General features: G+C 46.5%; 2 protein-coding genes across 2 annotated transcripts in view; both read right to left on the reverse strand.

Annotated features, from left to right (window-relative positions):
- The window catches only part of DAAM1 (dishevelled associated activator of morphogenesis 1), a 319,681-nt gene extending 313,848 nt beyond the window's left edge, over nucleotides 1–5,833 (reverse strand). The window contains exon 1 of the mRNA XM_068254408.1: nucleotides 5,806–5,833. The gene's annotated coding sequence lies outside the window, so the exon portion shown is untranslated. The remainder of the gene's footprint in view (nucleotides 1–5,805) is intronic.
- LGALS3 (galectin 3) overlaps nucleotides 1–26,359 on the reverse strand; it is a 517,589-nt gene that overhangs the window by 435,161 nt on the left and 56,069 nt on the right. The window lies entirely within an intron of this gene.

Consider the following 26,359-nt stretch of genomic DNA (forward strand, 5'->3'; position numbering starts at 1 on the left):
GTGGTAGTAATGCAATCGAGGGGCGGGTTGTGCCGGACGATCTATTGGTCGGCGTTTTTTGTTTACTTTTTGGCTCCGCCCCCCTAGAGTGGGCGATGTCGCGGACGTAGTTAACTGGTGGAATAGGACCTTGGAACTATTGGCTGATAGCGTCATGGGACATGTGCGACTGTAGGAAAGTTTTTTTACCCTATTGGTTGGCGTTTCAGTCCGGGTTCAGTTTTGATCAACCATACGCTGATTTTTCGAGTCTCTGCCGGAGGATTGGTGTTTTTGAATGGCAGCAGGGAGGAGTTAACATATATGTGAGTAGCGGAATGTCTATGGATCTTGGCTGCCCCATTGTAGATACGAGAATACAGGGGTTTTATTTTATTTTAATAAATGTAATGTTTATGTGAGATTCAGATCGGTGCAATATACATTGTGGATATTCATAAGCATATTATATGTTTTTTGTTTTGTGAACAATTACAACCATTTACCTTGATGGGGGCATGTATCTAGTATTTAAATTGGATGTTCCCCATCAGGTCCTCTTATTTGTTCACTGATTTTGATTGGATGTTTGCATGTATATAAGTGAGTATCTGAACAAGCAATGTTTAGTATTGGGCAACCTGAGGATGGGCAATAGCCTGAAACAGTGGACTGTCGTGCCCTGCTGTTCTGCTTTTTAAATGTTTATTATTTTTTACAATAAATAAGGACTTTTATTGAAGGTGGTGCGGATCATTACGCTTTTCTTGTGACATTGAGATCCTGTGATGTCCTGGATCAGATCCTCTGCACACCTTGCCATTCCCTGAGGGGTGGTATGCCAGTGAGTGCTTCTTCACTTTTTGAAATACACTATAAAGCTGGGCACTAATGATACAATTTGCTGAGCAACCGATTACAATCGTTTCTTCGTATGAATGATCATAAATGATCGTTTGGGACTGCTAATGGACTAAAATCTCCTAACCAATCTAATCAGATTAATGAAATCTATCCAAAGTTCAGTTGGATCCCATCAATCTGATTGGATTGGTTAGGAGAATTTTGTGGTCCCAAACGATCATTTACAATCGCTCATACAAAGAATTGTTTGTAATCGATAGTTCAGCAAATTGTCTCATTAGTAGCCACCTTAAAGGACTTACGAGGCCAAAATGGCTAAAAAAAAGCCAAGTACCTTTAAGATGTTTAAATGCACGGAGGACGCCGTCTGCGCCCTCTGTGCAGTTCCGCCGGGTCCCCTTCCTGTGATCGCCCCCCGTGCCGATCGCGACCCCACAGGCCGGGTCGGGCTCTCGTTCCGCTTCCAATATGGCCGCTTCCTCTGGCCGCGGCTGCGCAGTCCGCCTGGCCGCTAGTGCGGCTGCGCAGCTCTACGGCCAACCCCTCCGATCCACGCTACAGTGCGGGGGCGATCACAGGAAGGGGACCCGGCGGAACTGCACGGAGGGCGCGGACGGCCGTGCATTTAAACATCTTAAAGGTACTTGGCTTTTTTTAGCCATTTTGGCCTCGTAAGTCCTTTAAGGTGGTTACAAGATGGTATTTGACTGAATACGAAGTTTCGGAGGCAGAGTGCGGAATCTGGTGGGAGTTACAGATGCAGCGCAGAAGCAGGAACCCCTACACACACTTGGTGGGCTTTTGCCCCACTCCAGGAATTCTAAAGTGGAAAGACACTTTTACAAGGCACTTAAAATAGACCCCTGCCTCAATGGTTTGCTGGCCATTCTGTCTGCAGGGGACATATCCACTCATAGGGAGGTGAATGCATTTACACAGACAGCAGCTTTAGGGCTCTTTTCCACTATGAAATGCGATCGCGATTGCAATCGCGTTTAAATTTCCACATTGCGATTGAGCTACTATACTCAGTATAGTAAAGCTCAATCGCATCCAAAACGCGGCAGGACGACGATCGCCTTTTGACTAAAATCGCATCGCAATCGGATCGCACTAATGGAAATTGCTGCTGCAGTTTCCATTAGTTTAATGTACCTTGCGATTTGCGATCAGAATCAAATTGCAAATCGCAGGGTAGTGGAAAAAGGCCCTTAGGGCCTGATTCACAAAGCTTTCACCTTCAATACAATGGGGAATTTGACAGAATCGACTTCTGATCGATCCATCGATTCTATAGAATCGATCAATCAATGGCAGAAATCGACCAGTGTATGGGCCCCTTAACTGTGAAGGAAAAAAAGTTTCACTCACCTGGGGCTTCCCCAAGCCCCCTGCAGCCGTCCTGTGTGCTCGCAGCTCCTCCTTCCTTTCTTTGGGAGCGGAACCAAGTGCAAACAAAAGGTGGGTCTGCTAGAAGAGGGGGCCTGACACTAAAAATAGTCTGGGCAAGTGAGTGCTGACCGGGGGGCCACATCTGGCCCACGGGCTTCCAGTTGGATAGCCCTTAACTACACAATAATGTACAGTTAAAATGTAATGTGTGTACATACCATTAGTCTCGTTCCTCTGTTCTTTGACATATTCTTGATGTCTAACAGCATTTGGGCCGGTTATACCAGAGCATATATTGTTTTTCTAGATATATAGATAGCTTGCAAACCCATTTGGGTAGGTCTGGGGCAGTCGTTTTCTTCCATCTCTCTACGATTAGTTTTCTGCTCATTAAGGGGTTGAATTACAAAGGTTACTTATTTTCGCCTTAATGGAAACCTTAACTGTGAAGGGAAAAAAAGTTTCACTCACCTGGGGCTTCCCCAAGCCCCCTGCAGCCGTCCTGTGCCCTCGCAGCTCCTCGAGTGTCCTCCGGTTAGCCGCCGTGGCTTAGTTTCGTTTTCGGCCAACTAACAGTCAACGCGTCCTCTTCTTCGCCTTCCCCGCCGTCAAGTGCGTCATGTGCAGGCCCAAGCGTACTACACCTGCGCATGGCGACGGGAAGGCGAAAAAGAGGACACGCTGCCGGGGGCCGACTGTCGGTCCGCCGAAAATGAAACTAAGCCGTGGCGGGGGACCGGAGGACACTCGAGGAGCTGCGCAGGCACATGACGGCTGCAGGGGGCTTGGGGAAGCCCGATGTGAGTGAAACTTTTTTTTCCTTTCACAGTTAAGGTTCCCATTAAGGTGAAAAATAAGTAACCTTTGTAATTCAACTCCTAAGTAAGCAGAAAACTAATCGCAGAGAGATGGAAGAAAACGACTGCCCCAAACAAGTGTAGCTGTAATGCCCTAAGTATATGAAATGTACCCATTGAGTATATCAGATTTTCCATAGTTTCTGGCTAACTCCTGCATTGGGATTATTCTGGGAATACATAGGTCGATTCTGGCGCTTGATTCTGCACCTGATCGTTTTGCCCGCTCGATTCTCCTATCTTCCGCTCTTTTTTCAGTTCACTTCAATGATGAATCGAGCAGCAAAACGATCAAATAGTGATCGGACATGTCGGAAATTATCTATCGAACCATCTTAATGGCATTATGAATAGCACTGCTAGTGGATCCCAGAACTCAGTTTTGTTCCACTGTGCGCATAATAGTTAGGGATGAACTTAAAGCGGTATTGTCACCATAAAAATCAAATTTCAACAGCAACTGGTCTGAGTGTATTAAGTAATAAAGATGCTAATCCTGCATTCAAAACTTGCAAAACTTTTTCTGCTGTTATGGTTTGGCGTTATCACATACTTTAGGAGCACTGGCCCTTTAACCTCCTTGGCGGTAACCCCGTGTGTGACACGGGGTAAGCCGCCGGAGGGTGCCGCTCAGGCCCTGCTGGGCCGATTTTAATAATTTTTTTTTTGCTGGACGCAGCTAGCACTTTGCTAGCTGCGCCAGCACTCTGATCGCCGCCGGCCCCCGCCCGATCGCCGCTATCTGCTGCGGCGCGCGGCCCCCCCCCCCCCCAGACCCCAGCGCTGCCTGGCCAATCAGTGCCAGGCAGCGCCGAGGGGTGGCCCGGGACTCCCAATGACGTCCCGACGTCAGTGACGTCGGTGACGTCATCCCGCCCCGTCGCCATGGCGACGGGGGAAGCCCTCCAGGAAATCCCGTTCTATGAACGGGATTTCCTGATCGGAGATCGCCGAAGGCGATCGAAGCGGGCGGGGGGATGCCGCTCAGCAGCGGCTATCATGTAGCGAGCCCTCGGCTCGCTACATGATCAAAAAAAAAAAAATTAAAAAAAAACTGCTGCGCTCCCTCCTGGCGGTATTTTTCATACCGCCAAGGAGGTTAATAGCCATTGCCATTCAGTTGCATTCTGGGGGTTCTTTTTATCTGTAATATATTCCTCCTCTTCCCTTTATTTCCCTGCCTATCTGCTTATCAGAAATACCCTCTGATCACTTGTTTTTACAAACAAGGCTGAGGTGACTCAGTGATTGGAGGAGTAAATAAAAAAATGACGATGCAGTTCCTAGTATACACCTCAGTGGGAGTGTCTGAAGACTCTGGGAGGAGGGCAGCTAATGAATACACAATGAGCAAGAGAAGGGAGGGGGGAAAACAAGAGTCAGGGAGGATATGATGTCAGCATTAGCTTGGCAAGATGGCCACTGTCTAGAATATGATTTTCTGCTTTTCCTTTATAAAATTCACAGGAATCATTACGTGAATAGCACAATACATCTGTTATGTAAGTAGAACTAGTATTTATCTACTTATATGTGTGTTTTTTATTTCTAGGTTAGCATGGGTGTCGCTTGTTTTTTAAAGAGGAACTGCAGTGAAAATAACGTAATGAAAAAAAGTGCTTAATTTTTACAATAATTATTTATAAATGATATAGTCAGTGTTTGCTTATTGTAAAATCTTTCCTCTCCCTGATTTACATTCTGACATTTATCACATGGCGACATGTTTTACTGTTAGCAGGTGATCTCTGTGGAAGGAGATGCTTTTTTGGCAGTTGGAAACAGCTGTTATTTCCCACAATGCAACAAGGCTCCTACAGTGTGAAGTCAGTACCTAGATGCTGACATCATACTGTGGGAGGGGTTTCACCACAATATCAGCCATACAGACCCCTCTGATGATCCGTTTGAGAAAAGGTAAAGATTTCTTGTGGGAAAGGCAATATTGGCTACGGATTGGGATGAAGTTCAATCCTTGGTCACAGTTCCTCTTTAAGTTTCAACTTTCCACGCCAAATTCCAGTGCCTTGAAACTGAGCCAATCACGCCTAGTAGCTGTTGGGTAATTAAAAGGCCATGATGAATTGAATTCCAGTGGAAGGTTAGGATTGGAACTCATCTCTCTTGATGGGGGAAGCTGGAGGAACTAAGAACTAAACAAGAAAATTAAAAAAAGAACAAGCGTTTTACTAAAACATTTTTGGGCAGTTGGGAAGCCCTGTCTGGTGTTATCATTTGACGAGAAGAAGGGGTAAGTGAAGCTGACAGGTGAAGATATCTTCCTTATCAGAAGCATGTTGGTATTTCTTGTCCTGGATTAGAGTGTTGGTGGTGATGTGGAGGAGAGGACCTGCGGTTTCTGGAGATTCTGGGCACACGGCCATACTGAGCGGCGGGTGTTCAATCAGGCCGCACCAACAGAAATGGTAATGAATGGTGCCAGACGTCAGCGCACAACATGCTGACTCTGCTCTGTACTGAAAAGCCCTTTCACGCGGGACGTCGGCCTAAGAGGTCTGTGGGACTACGCTAGAAAAACAAATCCATAAACTCCTATTCAGTCCTGTAAAGGCCGTGTTTATTATGGGAAGGGAGGTCGAGCCAGGGCGTTCCTTGTTTTTTCACCTCTGTTTTTTTACATAGCGCAGCCACGAGCTTTCCCGCTCACAGAAAGAAAACAGTAAAAGTCGTAGAGCAGGATAGACGGGCTCACCTACAGCTCGTGAAATGAATCCACCTGAAGGACGACCGCAACCCATTGTGCTCTGTTGACTCAGCTTCTTATCTGTAATAGACAAGCAGACATAACAAAGCAAACCCAAACTAAACTTTCCTCCACTTGGACTCAATTCAGGGGCGTAACCAGGGGCGTAGCAATAGCCATAGCAGCCATAGCAACTGCTATGGGACCCTGAAATACAGGGGGCCCAAGTGGTAATTGATGTTTACTAATGATTTTACAGTGTTTCTCCACCCTCTGACTTTATCTCATTGCCCATAGACTGTTTTCAGTGTACATTGCATAGGAATGTACATTGCCCAGTCAACTCATATCCCATAGTGTAGGGGCAGGTGGCATTGCACACAGGGTCGGATTTGTACTCTCTACCGCCCTAGGCCACTATCACCAGCCGCCCCCCTTCAGTATAGCGAGATGACCCCTCCCGCCTTCCCTCCAATACAGGTAGCTAGATGACCCCCCCCCCCCTCCTCTAGTATAGATAGCCAGATGACCCCCCCCCCCCCCGCTCCTCCAGTATAGGAAGCCAGATGACCCCTCTCCCCTTCCCTCTAGTATAGGTAGCCTGATGACCCCTCCCCCCTTTCCCTCCAGTATAGGTAGCCAGATGACCCCTCTCTTACTTCCCTCTAGTACATACCTCCCAACATTTTAATTTCTGAAAACGGGACACTTAGGCCATGCCCCTAACCACACCCCCAACACCCCCTAGTCACGCCCACCAATTTTTTAAAAAATAAATATTTTTATTTTATTTAATATTATTAATATTACTCCCAAAACAGGGGGGAGGGGGAGGAGCATGAGGGTGCCCGTGGGTGGGGAGAGAAAAAACTGATCGAGGCACCAGCCCTGGGGATGCCGTATGCTATGCGGGATGGCTGGCCGCTATTGCTCCCTCCTATTGTGCCCCCAGTGTGTGTGTCCCCTCCCCCCTGCCTGCAGAGAGTTAAATGCGGAGCGGAGCGGGCTGTCATTAATCTTACCATTGCCACTCCGTACCGGGATCTCATCTGGTCTTCTCGGCTTCCTGTGACGTCACAGGAAGCCTAGAAGAGCCAGATCCCGGTACCGAGAGGCAATGGTAAGATTAATGACAGCCCGCTCCGCTGCGCATTTAACTCTCTGCAGGCAGGGGGGAGGGGACACACTGGGGGCACATTAGGAGGGAGGGAGGGAGAAATTGCGGCCACCCATCCCGCATAGCATACTGCATCCCCAGGGCTGGTGCCGACCCTCGACAAGTTTTTCCCCCCCTTGTTCAGTGGCCAGGACAGAAGGGGGGGCAGCGCGGGATGGCGGGAGGGGCCCCCCAAATCGAGACCGTCCCAATGAAAACGGGACGGTTGGGGACTCTGCTCTAGTATAGATAGCCTGATGACCCCTCCCCCTTTCCCTCCAGTATAGGTAGCCATATGACCCCTCCCCCCTTCCCTCTAGTATAGGTAGCCAGATGACCCCTTCCCTCTAGTATAGGTAGCCAGATGACCCCTTTCCCTCTAGTATAGGAAGCCAGATGACCCCTCCCCCTTTCCTTCCAGTATAGGTAGCCAGATGACCCCTCCCCCTTTCCCTCCATTACAGGTAGCCTGATGACTCCCTTAATCCCTCCTCCCCCCCCTTTCAGTATAGGTAGCCAGCCCACCTTCACACCGCAACAGCCATCAGTGTCACTCATTTCTCTGCTCTTCTCCAGTGCAGAAGCTTCCTCTTCCCCTCTGTCTCCAATGCTGTCCAAGTCCATATCTGCCGGCCACAATGCAAACGTGCACAGAGAGCAAGGTGGCTGCTGCACAGGCAGCTGGCAGCAGAGTACCGCAGTTAGGTGCTCGCCTGATCTCCCTGCATTGCAGCATTTGCAAGCTTGCAAATGCTGCACCAGTTTGGTCTGCTGCTTTGGTGTCCTTGCTCCTGCGGTGCCCTCGGCCATGGCCTAGGTGGCCTTGTCCTAAATCTGGCCCTGATTGCACAAGAGTGCCTATATCTGATGGCCCAATCATAATTCAGCTTTGAGGCCCCATAATCTCTAGCTACGCCTCAGGTTCCTCCCTACAACTGAAGGAAGATCTCATCAATGAAATGCTGACACCCAGGTGAGTAACCTCTCATTTTAACTCCGTTTGGGAAAAAGGCACTGGGGAGGGGAGTAAGCCACCTTTCCATCATCTGGCGCCCGTAGGCAGTGCCTCATAGTAAATCCGGCCCTGAACATCCTACATGCGACCTCTACTCTGCTAGCACCATTCTCCATCGCAGTGACCTTCAGATACTGGCACCCGAGACTGACACTACCTACCTAAAGGCACAGCAATCGACCTGAAGAAGCAGCTTATACTGTGAAACGCGGTTTCTCCAAAGTGCTTAATAAAGTTTAATTTTTATATACATACTGTAGCTTTTTTTTCTGGGCATATCATACCTTGCTCTAACCACAAAAAAAATGGCAGCAGAACAGCAGTCAAAACAGTTAAACACAAAACTTTGTGGTACGTGCATCATTTTTCACGCAATTTTGTACAAAGAAATTTTTAACTTTTTGATATTGATGTTTTGCAATAATAAATGAAGCCACTACAGCAGTGCCAGCTTTCCTCCTGCTTTTGCTCTTTCTTGAACTCTGCATCGAATCACTATTTCTATTAGCTTGAGCACGCTGACAAAGGGCCTACAAGTGGAGGAGCTTATTATCCCACTAGTTTCATGTTCTACAGCTGAACTGTATCCACACTGCAGTGCCAACCCACCACCATCTTCTGCATTTACAAAACTTTGTTCTTCAGTGGAAAGATCCCTGCTTCTATCCGCCTCCGAAGAGGTGAGAACATAATATTTTGTTTATATTCCTTTGTCAGATACTTTTAATAAACATTAGCAAACTGCCGAAACTGAGTTGTACTGAGCTGAGGAGCAAAAAGAGCTAAAAAATGAACATAGCTGTTATTATATAAATACAGCAGCTATGCAATAAAACACAATGGCAGCTTTCAGAGCAGATAAACTGTACTTTGGGAACTTGTAATTTGTAAACAGACAATATTACTTATGTGCACAAAAAGTAAATATGACCACTGTATGGATAATTAAAAGTAGGAAAACACATTTTAGTTTTATCCTACTTTAAATTGAAAAACATACTGTACACTGTTACTACTTCAACTTTGTTGCCTGCTTTTATATTTGATTTTGTACATAAATAAAACACCATTTTGTACGATTTTCATACCAAACACACGATTAGACAGGCCAAGGCCGTTGCAGGCCACTCTGCATCCTTCCCGCTCCAGGAGGAAATTCATCAGCGTTTTTTGCTTACATAATATTGGCTGTGTGTGAGATTGTGATGGATGACTGACTATGTATCATTGTGTGATTGTTAGAGAATCCATTACACAATATTTTCACAGCGCTGGCTCAGAGGAAAGAGCGTTACTTATTTGGAGCAGACGCCTCTGGCTAATCTATCATAACCAGACATGATGGATGGAACACGTCTATAAATAACGATGTGGATTAGTCAGATGGGAGTAGTTGGAGGCCGTGGTACAGCAAGGTGCGCGTTCTTACAGAACCCGGCCAAAGTCTGGCCTGCTGGATACAGCCCGGCCTATGACTAAGGAGACAGGAAAACAGATCTGATCCCTGTGTCCTGCCGGCCATGCATGAGTCAATAGAGGCCCAACAATGCAATCTCAGCCGGTTATCAGTTAGCACATGTCTAATTTACACATATTTTATAGGACCATTCCAGTGAAGTAAAGTAAGCAGTTAAAATCTGACAGAACTGACAGGTTTTAGACTAGTCCATCTCCTCATGGGGAAGTCTCAGGGTTTTTCTTTGTTTCCTAAAGCATTTCATGATTGGCGGTTGCTAAGTCTAACTGACCAAATTGGAACACAAGTGAGTAGGGGGGTTGGCTGGTGTCTTACTATTTTGGTGGTTAAACTGCCCTTCAGGAATTGCGCCTGAAAACAAAGAAAGCACTGAGAACCCCCCATGAGGAGATGGACTAGTCCAAAACCTGACAGTTCTGTCAGATTTTAACTGCTTCCTTTTTTTTTCGCTGGAGTGGTCCTTTGAGGCTACTTACACACCAGGACGTTGCGTTTAGGGGACGTTATAGGGCACATAACATGCCCCTAACGCAACGCCTGGTGCTCTCTGATGTGGACGTCGGAGTGAGCCGCGTTGTGCAGCTCACTCTGGCGTCCGTGATGCCGTGATGCGTACTCTTGGACGCATGCGGCATCACGTGGTCCCGCCAATCGCCGCACAGAGCAGCCGCTCCAGGAAGTAAACACTGCACGTTACACCGTGCAGTGAATATTAATTAGCCGTGTGCCTGGCCGCTCTCCACTCCTCCCCAACACTACTGAGCATGTGCGCACAGTCTAACGCGGCTTAGCCACGCATAACGCACAGCATGCAGCACTCTCAACGGATGTGCTGCGTTACAATGTAACGCAACGTGGGCGCTGTGAATGGGCTGATTGATTTTTCATTGCTGTGCGGTGGGGCTGCGTTACAGGCTGCACTAACGTGCGCCTGTAACGTCTCAGTGTGTAAGCAGCCTAAATGATATGAAATGCCAGATCAACCATTCCGATTGAACTACATGAGATATCTCAAGCTACTTAAAGGTATTTAAAGTTCAGTCATTTTTTTTTTTATTTCAACAAGGAATTACATATTGTAGAATGCAGTAAATTATTCAGGATTCCCACTTTTACGTTAAATATCCTGGTTCCATCATCAGACACACTAGTCTGCCAATAGCTGTATATTGCTGTATATATTAGTAGGAAGCGCTGCCCTCCCACTGAGGCTAAGCCTAGACTGATTATTATGTAGCATTCTGGGAGAGCTGAGATCTCTCTCTTTTCTACTGGCTTTAGAACTCTCAGTAAATGAACATTCCGCAGAGATCACCTGTCAGTAGGAAAGATGCTGCCACTTGTGATCACATTTCAGAAAGTAAATCAGGGAGAGGAAAGATTTTAAAATAGGCAAACGCTGAATAAATCATTTATAAATGACTATTGTAAAAAAAAAAAAAAAAAAAAAAAAAAAAAAAGCAAAACTCCTACTTCCTGCAGCACCTGTAGTGGAGGTTTTTTTTTTTTTGGCTCAGATTTTTTTTTCCCTATAAATAAAACAGCTTTATTGAAAGGTGTTCTGTGTAGGCTTTTTAAAACAAAAAAGCCATAGGGCTTCTATCGGCTCCCTGCAGCGGTAATGTCCCGCGCCATCCTCCTACGATCCTCCATTCCCCGCCACTGGTCTGGTCTAATTATTCGTCTAACAAGACAGATAGAGCTCACTCCCGTGCGCGTCATCAGGAGCTTACTGCTCAGGCGCAGTACGAAGATTTCTTGTACTGCGCCTGTGCAGTAAGCTCCCGATGACGTGCGCAAGAGCGAGCGGCCACGGTCGCGCAGCCACAGTTTAGTTAAAAGCATAATTAGACTGGGACCGGTTGCGGCTAACAGAGGATCGTAGGAGGACGGCGCGGGACATGATAGCTGCAGGGGGCCGATAGAAGCCCTAGATAAGTGTCAGTTTTTTGTTTTAAATAGCATCCAAAGAACTCCTTTAAAGTGTAACTGTCGGGCATAAAATCAAAAATCAGTTCTTTATTTTTATCTGGTAAACAAGTAATAAGGATGCTAACCAGGCAATCCAAAAATTAAAATCACTATTACTTTTCTTGCTGATAAATGATCATTCCCCAGTTTACCTGTCTCTTATTTGGTACGTTGCCGCAAAAAAGAAAGTTGCAGGGAATGCTGGGTTGTTCTTTTGTGCTTCTGTACATTAGTTTAGTCTGAGGGGAAATAAAGAAGCAAAAAAAGACAACCCAGCATGCCCTGAAACTTCCTTTGTGCGGCAACGTACCAAATAAGAGTCAGGTAAACAGGGGAATGATCATTTATAAACAAGAAAAGTAATAGAGATTTTAACTTTTGGATTGGCTGGTTAGCATGCTTATTACTTGTTTACCAGATAAAAATAAAGAATTGATTTTTGATTTTATGCCCGACAGTTACACTTTAAAAAGTCATTTGTAATATATCCAACTGATTTGCACATTTAATATTACATGTGCTAGAACAGTGTTTGTCAATGTATAGCTTGTACCAATGTATGAATGTATTAATGAATGCAATGGCCAAGTACTCCCTATTGCTGTCAATATCATCTTAAAGAGTCACTGTAGTTAGTGACATATAGTAGAATGCAGTAAATTATTCAGGATACTTACTTCTACTGTTATTCATGGCTCATAACTATTCAAACGATACAGCGCTGTCACCACCGCAATTCCAAACACTGTCCAGTCCGCTGCTTGCTGCCAAAAAGTCAGAGATAATTCTCCTCACACACGATTAGGTTAGTCACAGCTGCACCTCTGGTATGTCTTCTTAATTCACATAAATGATCATTCCATATCCCTAGGAAAAAGAGTGCAGGTACGTAGTGGGTAATCTTCCAGCAACAGTACACCCTGTGCAGTTAAACACACTGAGCGGGATTTCTTCCTCCACATGCAGGATGGGGGGTCACACTTCCCCCTCGCTCACCGGCCACTCTCTTGGTAATATGCGTATCAATAATATCCTCTATGCAGAGTCTAAAACTAAGACATAGGAGCGCTCCTCAGTGGCGTTCCTACCATTGGGCACAGGGGGGCGTGGTGCACCGGGTGATTGACAGCCAGGGGGGTGTCACCACGACCCCCGTGGAAGGCAGAGCAGGATGTAAAGTAGCGCTATAAAGAGGGGCAGCGGGGACAGCGGCGGGGAGGGGGAAATATCCCCCCCTCCCTCACCTGGATCCCCTCCTTCAGCACTCTCTACCTCCAAAATGCGGCAAACAGGCAGGCCGAGCAGGCGGGCTAGGAGAAGAATAACTCCCCTCACTTCCGCGTTCCAGCCGTTTCAACGCTGCGTCGCCGTCACGTGCCACTTCTGCATCTTCAATGCCGCCCACTGTGCTTCCTTATGAGCGGAAGCACGGAGATGTGGCACGTGACGGCGACGCTGTGTTCCAACGGCTGGAACGCGGAAGTGAGGTGAGTTATTCTTCTCCTGCCCGCCCGCCCTGCCTGCCTGTTTGCCGCATTTTGGAGGTAGAGAGCGCTGAAGGAGGGGACCCAGGTGAGGGAGGAGGGATATATCTCTCCCCGCCGCTGTCCCTGCTGCCCCTCCTTATAGTGCTGCCCACCCCTTCTGGGCCACTATACTCAGGGCCATTATATTACTTACACTGGGGGCAGCTATACTGGGGGCCACTATACTACCTACACTGGGGGCAGCTATGCTGGGGGCCACTATACTAGCTATACTGGGGGCACCTATACTGGGGCCACTATATTACCTACACTGGGGGCAGCTATCCTGGGGGCCACTATACTAGATCCATTGGGGGCTACTATACTAGCTACGCTGGGGGCAGCTATACTACTTACACGGGGGGCCACTATACTACCTACACTGGGGGCCACTATACTACCTACACTGGGGGCAGCTACTTACACTGGGGGCCACTATACTAGCTACACTGGGGGCCACTATACTAGCTACACTGGGGGCCACTATACCACCTACACTGGGGGCAGCTATACTACTTACACTGGGGGCCACTATACTAGCTACACTGGGGGCCACTATACCACCTACACTGGGGGCAGCTATACTACTTACACTGGGGGCCACTATACTAGCTATACTGGGGGCCACTATACTAGCTATACTGGGGGCAGCTATACTACTTACACTGGGGGCCACTATACTGGGGGCCACTATACTACCTACACTGGGGGCAGCAGCTATACCACCTACACTGGGGGCAGCAGCTATACTACCTATACTGGGGGCACCTATACCTGGCATTACCTGCCATGGCGCGCTTAGTATGCCACACAAGACAGGTCCAAGACAGGTCAGGGATCAAGTTATTGAGAAATTTAAAGCAGGCTTAGGCTACAAAAAGATTTCCAAAGCCTTGAACATCCCAAGGAGCACTGTTCAAGCGATCATTCAGAAATGGAAGGAGTATGGCACAACTGTAAACCTACCAAGACAAGGCCATCCACCTAAACTCACAGGCCGAACAAGGAGAGCGCTGATCAGAAATGCAGTCAAGAGGCCCATGGTGACTCTGGACGAGCTGCAGAGATCTACAGCTCAGGTGGGAGACTCTGTCCATAGGACAACTATTAGTCATGCACTGTACAAAGTTGGCCTTTAGGGAAGAGTGGCAAGAAGAAAGGCATTGTTAACAGAAAGCATAAGAAGTCCCGTTTGCAGTTTGCCACAAGCCATGTGGGGGACACAGCAACCATGTGGAAGAAGGTGCTCTGGTCAGATGAGACCAAAATGGAACTTTTTGGCCAAAATGCAAAACGCTATGTGTGGCGGAAAACTAACACTGCACATCACTCTGAACACACCATCCCCACTCAAATATGGTGGTGGCACAGTGGCGGCTCCAGAAATTTTTTGGGGGGATGCTATGGAGGTGCTGTACGATTTTGTAGAGGGGCCAAGTATTGTGTCGCGCATAGCGTGCCGGCAAAATTTTGGGGGTGTGGCCAAAAAGAGGGTGTGGTCAACAAACTAGGGCGTGGTCATCAAAAGAGGGGCGTGGTGAAGTGCTGGAGTATATTCCAGTGCTATATAAATACATAATGATATGGTTGGATTACATTGTGAGCTCTTCCGAGAACCTGACTATGTACTCTGTAAAGTGCTTGATACGATGTTACTGCTATATAAATAGTATTGACATTACACTGACCGTGCAGTCAAAATGGTGCCAGAGCCTAACACAACACCTCCCAACCCGGCCAGAGAGAAAGAGTAAACAGAGCAGGCCAGGCAGGCACTGTGGGCCCTTTGTGGCCCGTGTAGTGGCAGCCGGGCAGCAGGCAGGCTAGGCAAAGACGACCCCAGGGCCCAGTTAAGTCCCCAGACCCCGGGCCGGACGGGACCCCCCAACCCTCCGCCCCCCACGATGCCCGCACTGCGCTGAACATGGACACATTCAGAGTGACTCACAACAACAATCCTGGATTCCTCCGACCGGTCACCGGCGGCTCCTCTCAGCTCGGCTCTCGTCTCAGCTCGGCTCGGCTCTCGTCTCAGCTCAGCTAGGCTCTCGTCTCCACCCTCACCACCACTGTAACACGTGGCGTGCGCAGTTTTATGGCCGAGTGACGTCACGTCAGCGCATGGAACGTCTGACGTCGTCACGTCAGCCGCACCCAGCAAGGACAACGCGGCTGGGGCTGGGCTGCCTACAGGGAATGGATACAGGGGAGAGGATAGTGAATGGCAGGCAGGCTGGGCCGGCCCGGCTCAATTTAAAGCAACAGAGTGGCGCCAGCCGCACCACAAAAAAAAAATTAATAAAAATGTTTTTTTTTAAATCAGCACCTGTTTTTTTAGGGGGTGCTAATAGGGTGCTTGGACAAATTTAGGGGGTGCTTCAGCACCCAATAGCACCCCCCTGGCGCCGCCCCTGTGGTGGCAGCATCATGCTCGGGGGGTGCATCTCTTCAGCAGGGACAGGGAAGCTGGTCAGAGTTGATGGGAAGATGGATGGAGCCAAATACAGGGCAAACGTGGAAGAAAACCTCTTGGAGACTGCAAAAGACTTGATACTGGGGCGGAGGTTCACCTTCCAGCAGGACAATGACCCTAAACATAAAGCCAGGGCAACAATGGAATGGTTTAAAACAAAACATATCCATGTGTTAGAATGGCCCAGTCAAAGTCCAGATCTAAATCCAATCGAGAATCTGTGGCAAGATCTGAAAACTGCTGTTCACAAACGCTGTCCATCTAATCTGACTGAGCTGGAGCTGTTTTGCAAAGAAGAATGGGCAAGGATTTCAGTCTCTAGATGTGCAAAGCTGGTAGAGACATACCCTAAAAGACTGGCAGCTGTAATTGCAGCAAAAGGTGGTTCTACAAAGTATTGACTCAGGGGGCCGAATAATTACACACACACCACTTTGCAGTTATTTATTTGTAAAAAATGTTTGGAATGATGTATGATTTTTGATCCACTTCTCACATGTACACCACTTTGTATTGGTCTTTCACGTGGAATTCCAATAAAATTGATGCATGTTTGTGGCAGTAATGTGACAAAATGTGGAAAACTTCAGGGGGGCCGAATACTTTTGCAACCCACTGTATACATGTCTATCTTATTATGTCACATGCCACTTCAGTTGTCCTTTAACCACATAATCCTATCTGGAGGGATATATCCATCCACATAGGCTACACTGCTGCCACTGACAGGCGCATGCGATCATGCACACTCCCGCTGCCTTCTGTTAGAACATAGTTCCCATTCATTGATCTAAGTCCCCATATGAAAGACCGATGCCATCTGAGAGACGACTCCGTCTTTCACAAACCCCCTACTGTCCAGTCCATGCATTACTTCCGTATTGCGTAGCAATACCACGCATACAGAAGTGAGCTGCAAGGACATCTTATGGCCAAATAGTAAAATTACATCTGGAAATAAAAAATTCCAGATAATGACATTTTTTTACTTTTAAAATTAGCCCCTTACCTCCCACACTCCCCAATAGCTACTCACATTTTTTTTATAAAAAAAAAAAAAAATGTACGTAGTAAGGTACCGTATATTATGTATGTAAGTAATGTATGTAAAACCCAATATGTATGTAGTAATGTAAATTACTGTTACTTCATAAATTATGGCCTTGTAATAAGTGATGGCCACAAAACTGAAAAAATGCACCTTTATTTCCAAATAAAATATTGGCGCCATACAGTGTGATAGGGACATAATTTAAACAGTGTTATAACTGGGACAAATAGGCAAATAAAATTCATGGGTTTTAATTACAGTAGCATGTATTATTTTAAAACTATAATGGCCAAAACCTGAGAAATAATGATTTTTTTCCATTTTTTTCTTAATCTTCCTGTTAAAATGGATTTATAATAAAATAATTCTTAGCAAAATGTACCTTCCAAAGAAAGCCTAAATGGTGGTGGAAAAAACAAGATATAGATCATTCCAGTGTGATAAGTAGTGATAAAGTTATTGGCGCATGAATAGGAGGTGAAAGTTGCTTGGATGCATAAGGTGAAACGACACTGAAAGCTAAAGTGGTTAAAGAGACACTGAAGCCTCTTAAAAATCATCTTTTTATTACAAAACCCTGTGAAACATTACTGTCCTAACTAAACTGCCGCATCCCCACGGCTGTAATCTAACTAAATTCCCCCTAACTCCCCCTCCCTCTCCCCCACAAAATCCACGACTTTCTTGGTCGTGGATTTTGCTGCTGTTGGAGGCAGAGCTATGAGCTGCAGCTCTGCCTCCATTCGCGTCTATCAGCGGCAGATCTCCGCCTCTCCCCCGCCCCTCTCAGTGAAGGTAGTCTGGAGGGGCGGGGGAGAGGCGGCGATCCGGGTTGACAGACGCGCTAAGAGGCAGAGCTGCGGCTCATAGCTCTGCCTCTCACGGAAGCCCTGCCCGGATTGCCCCCCCCCCCGGGGAGTTTGGGGGGATTTAGTAAGATTACAGGGACGGGATGCAGCGGTTTAGGTAGGGGAGGCATGTAACACAGGTTTTTGTAATAAAAAGAGGATTTTTAAGAAACTTCAGAGTCTCTTTAAGTGACCCAGGCCGCATTCCTCTCCTCTTGAAATGCCCTCCTTCCCTGTAGAGTTGCTAGGGGGCATTAACAAGAGAGTTAATGTTCTACATACAGTATGGATTAATATGACTCTATGGAGTAGGACTTGAAACACCCAGAGTTACAGATTGCCCAGTAAAATTTCTGCAGGAGGGCCCGGTGGGTCTTAGCTACGCCCCTGACTCCAATGAATGCCTATGGGAAATCTGCATCCGGAAAATCACGTTTAGTGGAAACAGGCCCATAGGCATTCATTGGAGTCAGTTTTTCTGCATCCAGAATCTGCATGTAGTGCAGATTTTTCAGCTCTAAGGGGCTGAAAAAGACCAAGAAGCCTTCTTACTAAAGTGCTATGGAAAACAGAAGTTTGGCTTCAAAAATCAAGGTATTTGTGATTATTTAGGTAATATTGTGATCCTGTCAGTCAGACGGGAAATTGCATTCTGTGTACCCAGCATGATGTCCTACCATATTATTATACTGTATTGTGAGTGGCTGAGGGAGACCTTTCAGGAATCCTCCCCTTGAAAATCCTGGGTTTGCCCCTGATGATGATTAGTCACAGAAGAGGGGGAATAGGCCAAACTCTCTAAATACATACAGGGTGCATTTCTCTGTTTTCCTTCTGTCCTGCGCAAGAGTTCAGGTCCACTTTAAAAGCGTTCCAAAGCACTCTTAAGGTGCATACACACATCAGACTATAGTCTTTGGAAAATGAAAGATCACAGACCAATCTTACCACCCTTCCTGTAGTATAAGAGCCATACTCTACACAGTCTATTCTATGGAGCTGAACTCCACATCAGAAAAAAATCTTTGCAAGATGCCGCACACACAGATGCTGTACACATGCAACAGATCAGTATCTGCAAAAGATCTGTTCCTGCCAAAGATCCATTCCTGCAAAATGCAATAATAGTCTATGCGTGTAATATGCGTCTAATAGTGTGTATGAAGGGTGGTAAGATTGGTCTGTGATCTTTCATTTTCCAAAGACTATAGTCTGATGTGTGTATGCACCTTTAGTCTGAACCAGCCCAAAACCAGCCCAAAATCACATATGTGCTTCCACCTGTGGTATTGCTTCCCAAGTGCCTAAGGACAAACACAGCCCGGTTGTCACTCATATTGGTAATTTTTTTTTTAACATAATCAAAATATTGGTATTTTATCTTTGTCTTGAATGGCCTGCGATCATCCCGGGCCGCCCATGAGGCGGGGAGAGTCAGGTTCCTCAGGCCGCGGAAGTAGAGGGGCAGCGCCCAACTGGCTGTTGGTCGTGGTGGGGGGGGGAGGGCGTCAAATTGGAGGGGGTAGCAACCAGGAAGTGGGCAGCGGGAACAGCGGTGGGAGGGCGGTGCTTGCACAAGTGCATTGGTCGGTGTTGCAGGAAGTGACAAGCTGGTATGCAGCGCTGGAACGCGGAAGGAAGAGGTGAGTAGTTACTTCCCCGCCCGCTGCGCTCACATGCTGTGCTCATAGCTGGAGGGAAGAGTGGACGAGGGGACCCAGGTGAGGGAGGGGGGTCCGACCCCGCTCTCCACCGCTGTCCCAGCTGCCCCCCTCCCTGGCTGCTACCCCCGCAGGCTACTTATACTGGGGGCAATTATACTACGTTGGGGGATCTGTAATATATCCTCAGAGGTTTGCGTCAGGCACACACAATGTAAGTTTGCTGTGTCTGCTCTGCTCCCTGCAGGCTCTGGCGGGTAGAGTCAGATGGGTAGAGGGGGGGGGGGGGGATCCTTTATGCTCCACCTTCTTGTAAAACCTTCTTGTAAAAAATAAATACCACTTTTGTGGTTTCAGGTCTGGAGAATGTGATTCACATTTACAAAATAAAGACAACAGTGCCCTCTTGTGGCCCATAAGTGGCACTACACCCGCTGAAATATGGAAAAATTCCAACTGAATGAAAAAAACTGACAACTGAAATGATAGAAATATGGAGGCTGCCATATTTATTTCCCTTTAAACAATACCAGTTATATTTCCAAATAAAGTATGTATGTTGCCATACGTTGTAGGGCATAGGTGTCAAACTCTGCCAAATTCGGCCAGCAGTGTCATAAAATCTTGCCCGCCAGTGGTTTGAGCCTTTCATATTGAATTTGGCCCACAGCCACTCTTTCTCTGCTCCTACCTTTTGCCCGCCCGTTCACTCTCTAACTTGACCACCCGCTCGCCCTTCCTATTTATCTTCCATACGGAGTGATAGAGCGTAGCCACACTCTATCACTCCCTTGCTCTGTTCACTCCAACATCTGAAGACTGGCAGGCCTATGGGAAAATGGCGTCCAAAGTCCAGCACTAGAGTCTCTTTGTGTCTCCAGTGCTGGGCTCCGGTCGACATTTTCCTGTAGCCCTGCACTGCCTGTCAGCTGTGCAGCCAGACTTGCTGCAGTGAATATTGGTGAGCAACGCAGAAGATCAAGAGAGAAGTCTCCTACCAGGTGAGTAAATTGTTTCTCTTTCAGGTGCCACTACTGACACCAGGGAGATTGGGGGGCACTATCTGGAGGAAGGGGGGGAGGGGCGGGAGACAGTAAATATTAAAGGGGAACTCTGCCTCATATTTTATGGGGGAAAAACTGCCTTAAAAGAAACCAGAGCTGAAAAATATAAAGGACTAGCTGATTGCCCGGCGTTGCCCGGGTATGTATTTGGCTGGTGTTGGCTCCGCCCACTTTTTCTAGCCCTAACACACAATTACTCAATGACCAAGTTTGTGAGCTTTGTGGTCTTTGGTATCAATAATTTGCATTGAAATTAAAAAATTTGATTGGCTGTTTGTGGCTCCACACCCTTTTCTGAATTTGAACCCCAGTCACCCAATAACCAACTGTACCAGGTTTGAGGCCTGTGCCATTAACAGTGCAAGAATGGGAGCAATTAAATATTCCCCTTGAAAAGCAATAGGTGAAGTTTGATTCACTTTTGTAGGCTCCACCCACTTTTCTGAATATTAATCTCAGTCACCCAGTGACCAACTGTGCAAAGTTTTAGAACCCTGCCATTAACCGTGTAAGAATGGCTGCAGTTTACATTTTCCAGGGAAATTTGTATTTGTCTCCACCCTCTGATGACCCGGCGTTGCCTGTGTATGTATTTGACTGGTGTTGGCTCCGCCCACTTTCTAACCCTAACGCACAAACACTCAATGACCAAGTTTGTGAGCTTTGGGGTCCTTGGCATCAATAATTTGTATATTCCCATGAAATGAAACAAATCAGATTGGCTGTTTGTGGCTTCACCCTCTCTCCAGCATTTGAACCCCAATCACCCAATGATCAACTGTAGCAGGGTTGAAGCATCTGCAATTAGTAGTGTAAAAAATGGCAGCAATTTAAATATTCCCCTTGAAAATCAACAGGTGAATTTTGATTGGCTATTATAGGCTCCACCCACTTCCCTGAATAATAATCTCAGTCACCCAGTGACCATCTGGGCAAAGTTTGAGAACCCTGCCATTAACCGTGTAAGAATGGCTGCAGTTTATATTTTCCCAGTGAAAATTTGGTTTTGGTTCCGCCCACTTTTTGTAACCTGGACACACAGTCACTCAATGACCAATTTTGTGAGCTTTGGGGTCCTTGGCTTTGATAATTTGTACTTTACCATGAAATGAAACAAATCTGATTGACGGTTTGTGGCTCTGTCCCTTTTTCTGAATTTGAACCCCAGTGACCCAATGACCAACTGTACCAGGTTTGAGGCTTGTGCCATTAACAGTGCAAGAATGGCAGCAATTTTAATATTCTCCTTGAAAAGCGATATGTGATTTTTGATTGGCATTTTTAGGCTCCACCCACTTTTCTGAATATTAATCCCATTAACCCAGTAACCAGCTGTGCAAAGTTTGAGAACCCTGCCATTAACAGTGAAGAAAGGCTGCAGTTTACAATTTCCCAGAAAAATCTGTTTTGGCTCCACCCAGTTTTTGTAACCTTGACACACAGTCACTCAATGATCAAGTTTGTGAGCTTTTGGGTTCCTGGCATCAAAATTCTGCTAATGGAAGCAGTTTATCCAGCAAAGAAATCTGATTGGCTGTGTTCGGCTCTGCCCCTTTACTGAATTTGAACCCCAGGCACTTAAAGAGAACCAGAGATGAAGCACCCTCATGTATTTTACCTTATAAATCAGTGGGAACATGACAGTAAACACCTAATCTGCTCTTTGTTTCATTGTTCTCTGTTTAATTTGCCTGTTATCACCTCTGATAAGAATCCCCGACTGAGCAGTCGGTCTACCTTTGCTACAGAATGATTATAGCTGAGACTGTGTTCTTTGGTGTCTTTTCAAGTCCAAGCCTGCCCCCTGCTGGCTCTGCTCAGGAATCATTATAGCTGAGTCATTATAGCAAAGCCAGACTCAATGCTCAGTCCGGGATTCTTATCTCAGCTAGATAACAGACACTTTTAGCAGTAAGGATGAAACAGAGAGCAGGATAAATGTTTTCTCTAATGTTCCCATTGATTTCTATGGTAAAATACATGAGGGTGCTTCGTCTCTGGTTCACTTTAACGACTGACTGTAGCAGGTTTGAGGCCTCTGCCATTAACAATGTAATAATGGCTATAGTTTCAATATTCCCCTTGAAAATCAATAGGTGTATTTTGATTGGCTCTTGTAGGCTCCACCTACTTTTCCGAAAATTAATCCCAGTCACCCAGTGACCAACTGTGTGAAGTTTGAGAGCCCTGCCATAAACAGTGTAAGAAAAGCTGCAGTTTATATTTTCCAATGTAAAAAGTTAGTTGTTTTTGGCTCCGCCCACTATTTCTAACCTTAACATACAGTCACTCAATGACCAAGTTTATGAGCTTTGGGGTCCTTGCAGGGGCGTACCTAGAAATCCCCGGGCCCCCCTGCAAAAGAAAAAAGTCCATATGGACTTGATTGTTTGCAGCTGTTACCACACACGACCACAAGGTCGGTTTTAATTGTTTTTATTTATGTCTTTGATACTCCAATATGTCATATGTATTTGTAGTCATTATATATATACATTTTTGAATAAACTATGTCATATTATTCTTGAGTGGTGCTAGCTATATGGGCTTTCTTTCTTTGAATATTTGTATCTGTTCTCCTTGAGCCCTGGCACACTCTTTTTTAAGTGTTGCGGACACTATATCGTTTATGAAGCTCTTAGAGAATGGAAGAGCTCCGGCTCCGTTCTCTAAGAGCAACTTCCTGTTTACACAGGAAGTTGCATGAAGCTCTTAGAGAACGGAAGAGCTCCGGCGAAAAGGAGGTAATGTATTCAGCCTGCCGCCGCCGCTGCTGCTGCCCGCTGCCACCAATGATTGCAGGAGGGGAGCGCTGAGAGGAGAGCCCGAGGTGAGGGGGGGGGAATTTCCCCCCTCCCTACCGATCTGCCACACTCTCCTCTTATGCTGCGACCCCTCCTGCCCCCCAAAAGTCCCTGAGCGGGCCCTAGGGGGGCCCTGGGCCCCCCCGCAATGGCAGGGGTCACATCCCCTATTGTTACGCCAGTGGGTCCTTGGCATAAATAAGTTGCATTTTACCATTGAAATTAAACAAATCTGATTGGCTGTATTTGGCCCGCTCCCTTCAGAATTTAAACCCCAGTCTCCCAGTGACTGACTGTACCAGATTTGAGGCCTCTGCCATTAAGGGTTTATGAATGGCAGCAATGTAAATATTCCCCTTGAAAATCAAAAGGTGAATTTTGATTGGCTGCTGTAGGCTCCACCCACTTTTCTGAATATTAGTCCCAGTCACCCAGTGGCCAACTGTGTCATGTTTGAGAACCCTGCCAATAAGAGAACAGCTGAAATCAATCTAACAAATCTGATTGGCTGTTTGTGGCTCCACCCCTTCAGTGAATTTGGACCCTAGTCACCCAATGACTGACTGTATCAGGTTTGAGGCCTCTGCCACTAACAGTGTTAGAATGGTAGCAATGTAAATATTCCCCTTGAAAATCAATAGGTCAATTTTGATTGGCTGTTGTAGGCTCTACCCACATTTCTGAATATTCATCCCAGTCACCCAGTGGCTAATTGTGTAAAGTTTGGGAACCCTGCCATGTTAAAAATTTAGTTGTTGGCACCGGCCACTTTTTCTAATTTTGACATACAGGGCTCGTTTCCACTATCGCGAATCCGCATGTGTCCAACACATGCGGATTCGCACATGTAATGCAAGTGGATGGGCCTGTTTCCACTGTAGCGTTGTTGAGGTGCGTTTTTTTCAGCGGTAAAAAAACGCACAAAAGAGTCAACGAATTCGCCTGCGAGTGGAATGCATGCGAATCGCCGCTAATGTATTTAATAGGGAAATCGCATGCGGCTTTGTCATGCGGATTTCCCCGCGATTTCGCATGCGATTTCGCATGAAAGCCAATGGAACTTAACACAGGCAGTGACATGGTTAAATTCGCATGGCTCCTTGCCATGCGAAATCGCATGCGAAATCGCGGGGAAATCCGCATGGGGAAACGCAGCCGCATGCGATTTCTTCAGCGGTGGAATCCAGGCGATTCCGCACCGCTACAGTGGAAACAAGCCCACAGTCACTCAGTTATCAAGTTTATCAGCTTTGGGGTCCTTGGTATCAATACTTTGTATATTCCCATTGAAAAATAAACAAATATGGCTGTTTGTGGCTCCACCCCCTTTTCTGAATTTGAACCCCAGTCACCCAATGACTGACTGTATCAGGTTTGAGGCATTTGCTATTAACAGTATAATATTACCTTTGAAAATCAAAAGGTGAATTTCTATTGGCTGTTGTAGGCTCCACCCACCTTCCAAAATCTTAATCTCATTCACCCAGTGACCAACTGTGCAAAGTTTGAGAGCCCTGCCATTAACGGTGTAAGAATGGCTGCAGTTTATATTTTCCAGTAAAAGTTTTTTTTAGCTCCGCCCACTTTTTGCAACCTGGACACACAGTCACTCAGTGACCAAGTTTGTGAGCTTTCAGGTTCCTGGCATCAAAAATGTGTGAATGGAAGCAGTTTATGCACCAAGGAATTCTGATTGGCTGTATGTGGCTCCGCCCCTTTAGTGAATTTGGACCCCAGTCACCCAATGACCAACTGTAGCAAGTTTGAAGCCTCTTCCATTAACAGTGTAAGAATGGCAGCAGTTTAAATATTCCCCTTGAAAATCAATAGGTGAATTTTGATTGGCTGTTGTAGGCTCCACCCATTTTCTTGAATCTTAATCACATTCACCCAGTGACCAACTGTGGCAAGTTTGAGAATCCTGCGATTAACAGTCTAAGAATGGCTGCAGTTTACATTTTCCCATTTAAAATGAATGGCTGAAATTTGATTGGCTGTGTTATGCTCCTCCAATTTTTCCTGGATTCATAACCTCGGTCACCAAGTGACCAACTGTGCCATGTGTGGGGACTCAGGCTTGATTACTGACAGAATGGCAGCCTTTTACATTTTTTCCATTGACTTAAATGGGTGAAATCTTATTTGCTGTTTGTAGCTCCGCCCAGGTGTGCAGAGGGGCCGCGAGACCCCCAGAACATATCATCCCAGGTAGTAAGGGATCAGTGTACCAAGTTTCATTCAAATCGGTCAAGTCGTTTTCGCGTGATCGCGGCACATACACACACACACACACACACACACACACACACACACACACACACACACACACACACATACATACATACATCCGATTTTATATATATAGATTTATACATACCTATGCTCCCATGCCGCCGTCCTCAGCCTTCTGCAGCGCTGGAACCAGGTCCCGTCACTTCAGCCAGTTGCGACCAGTCTGACATAAAAGAAGTGCGCTCTTTGCGTATCTCTCCAGCAGCAGCATCTTTAAATTTCCCTCCAAGGCTCCCCATTGGTTCCTTAATCGACCAATGGGCATCCTCTTGATCTTGGAGGGAAATGTAAAGATGTGTTTGCTCTCAGCTATAGTATAACGCAGCGGAGCGGCAATGTGTGGCAGCGGTGCGCGGAGATCTTCAATCAAGATGTAATTAAAGATTGCAAGATAGAGGATATTGGCATGGGACCTTTCCAAGGATATTGGCGTGGGAACTTATTTTAAAGGTACAGGTAAGAATTTCTGGTTAATTAAACATATTAAAATACTTTATTAGTGGTTGTGTTTTTATTTAATTTATACTTTGTACCCCCTATACTCATTTCTCCTGGGAGGGGTGCGGGCATCTGGGGGTCCCCTTTTTTAAATGGGATTCACAGATGGCATAATGAAACCCCCCGACTCCCAGGGAGTCGTTGCCCCCACCTCCTCCTGGGGCACTGGAGATGGGGAAGAACCAAGGGCTGGGGGGGAGGGGAGGGGGAGGCTTTGCCGCCCCTCTCCCTTGGAGCCCCCCCATACCATGGACCATGCGGACTGGTATAGCTCAGAGTGCAAAGTCCCACTCATCCGGGGCTCTGCATTCTGGCTATCCCAGCCAGCATGGGGGACAAGGGGTTAAAGTTTAATTTCCCACACTCTGAACATTTAAAAAAAATAACGTTTCCCAAAATAGGTAAAGTTGCCATGGATCTTTATATTGCCATATTGTGGCTGTATAGTGATCCCTAGCCAAAGCATTGCGACTTCGGAGTCACAAATGTGCTAGCTAGGTATATTTAGAAGAATACTGGGAACAAGGGGAAAACATCACACAAAAAGACCTTGTAGTTTTTTGGAAAATGTACATATTTCAACATTTGGGGCTATCCGACCGGATCCGGATTCCAGATAGCTGGGCCCAAATCCGGATAGCTATCTGCGGATAGTTGGGCGCATGATCCGGATATCCGCGGATATCTGCGGGTATCTGGATCCGAAATACTGTAACTAAGGTGATGA

The sequence above is a fragment of the Hyperolius riggenbachi genome, chromosome 9 (assembly GCF_040937935.1).
Source record: "Hyperolius riggenbachi isolate aHypRig1 chromosome 9, aHypRig1.pri, whole genome shotgun sequence".
Classification (NCBI taxonomy): Eukaryota; Metazoa; Chordata; class Amphibia; order Anura; family Hyperoliidae; genus Hyperolius; species Hyperolius riggenbachi.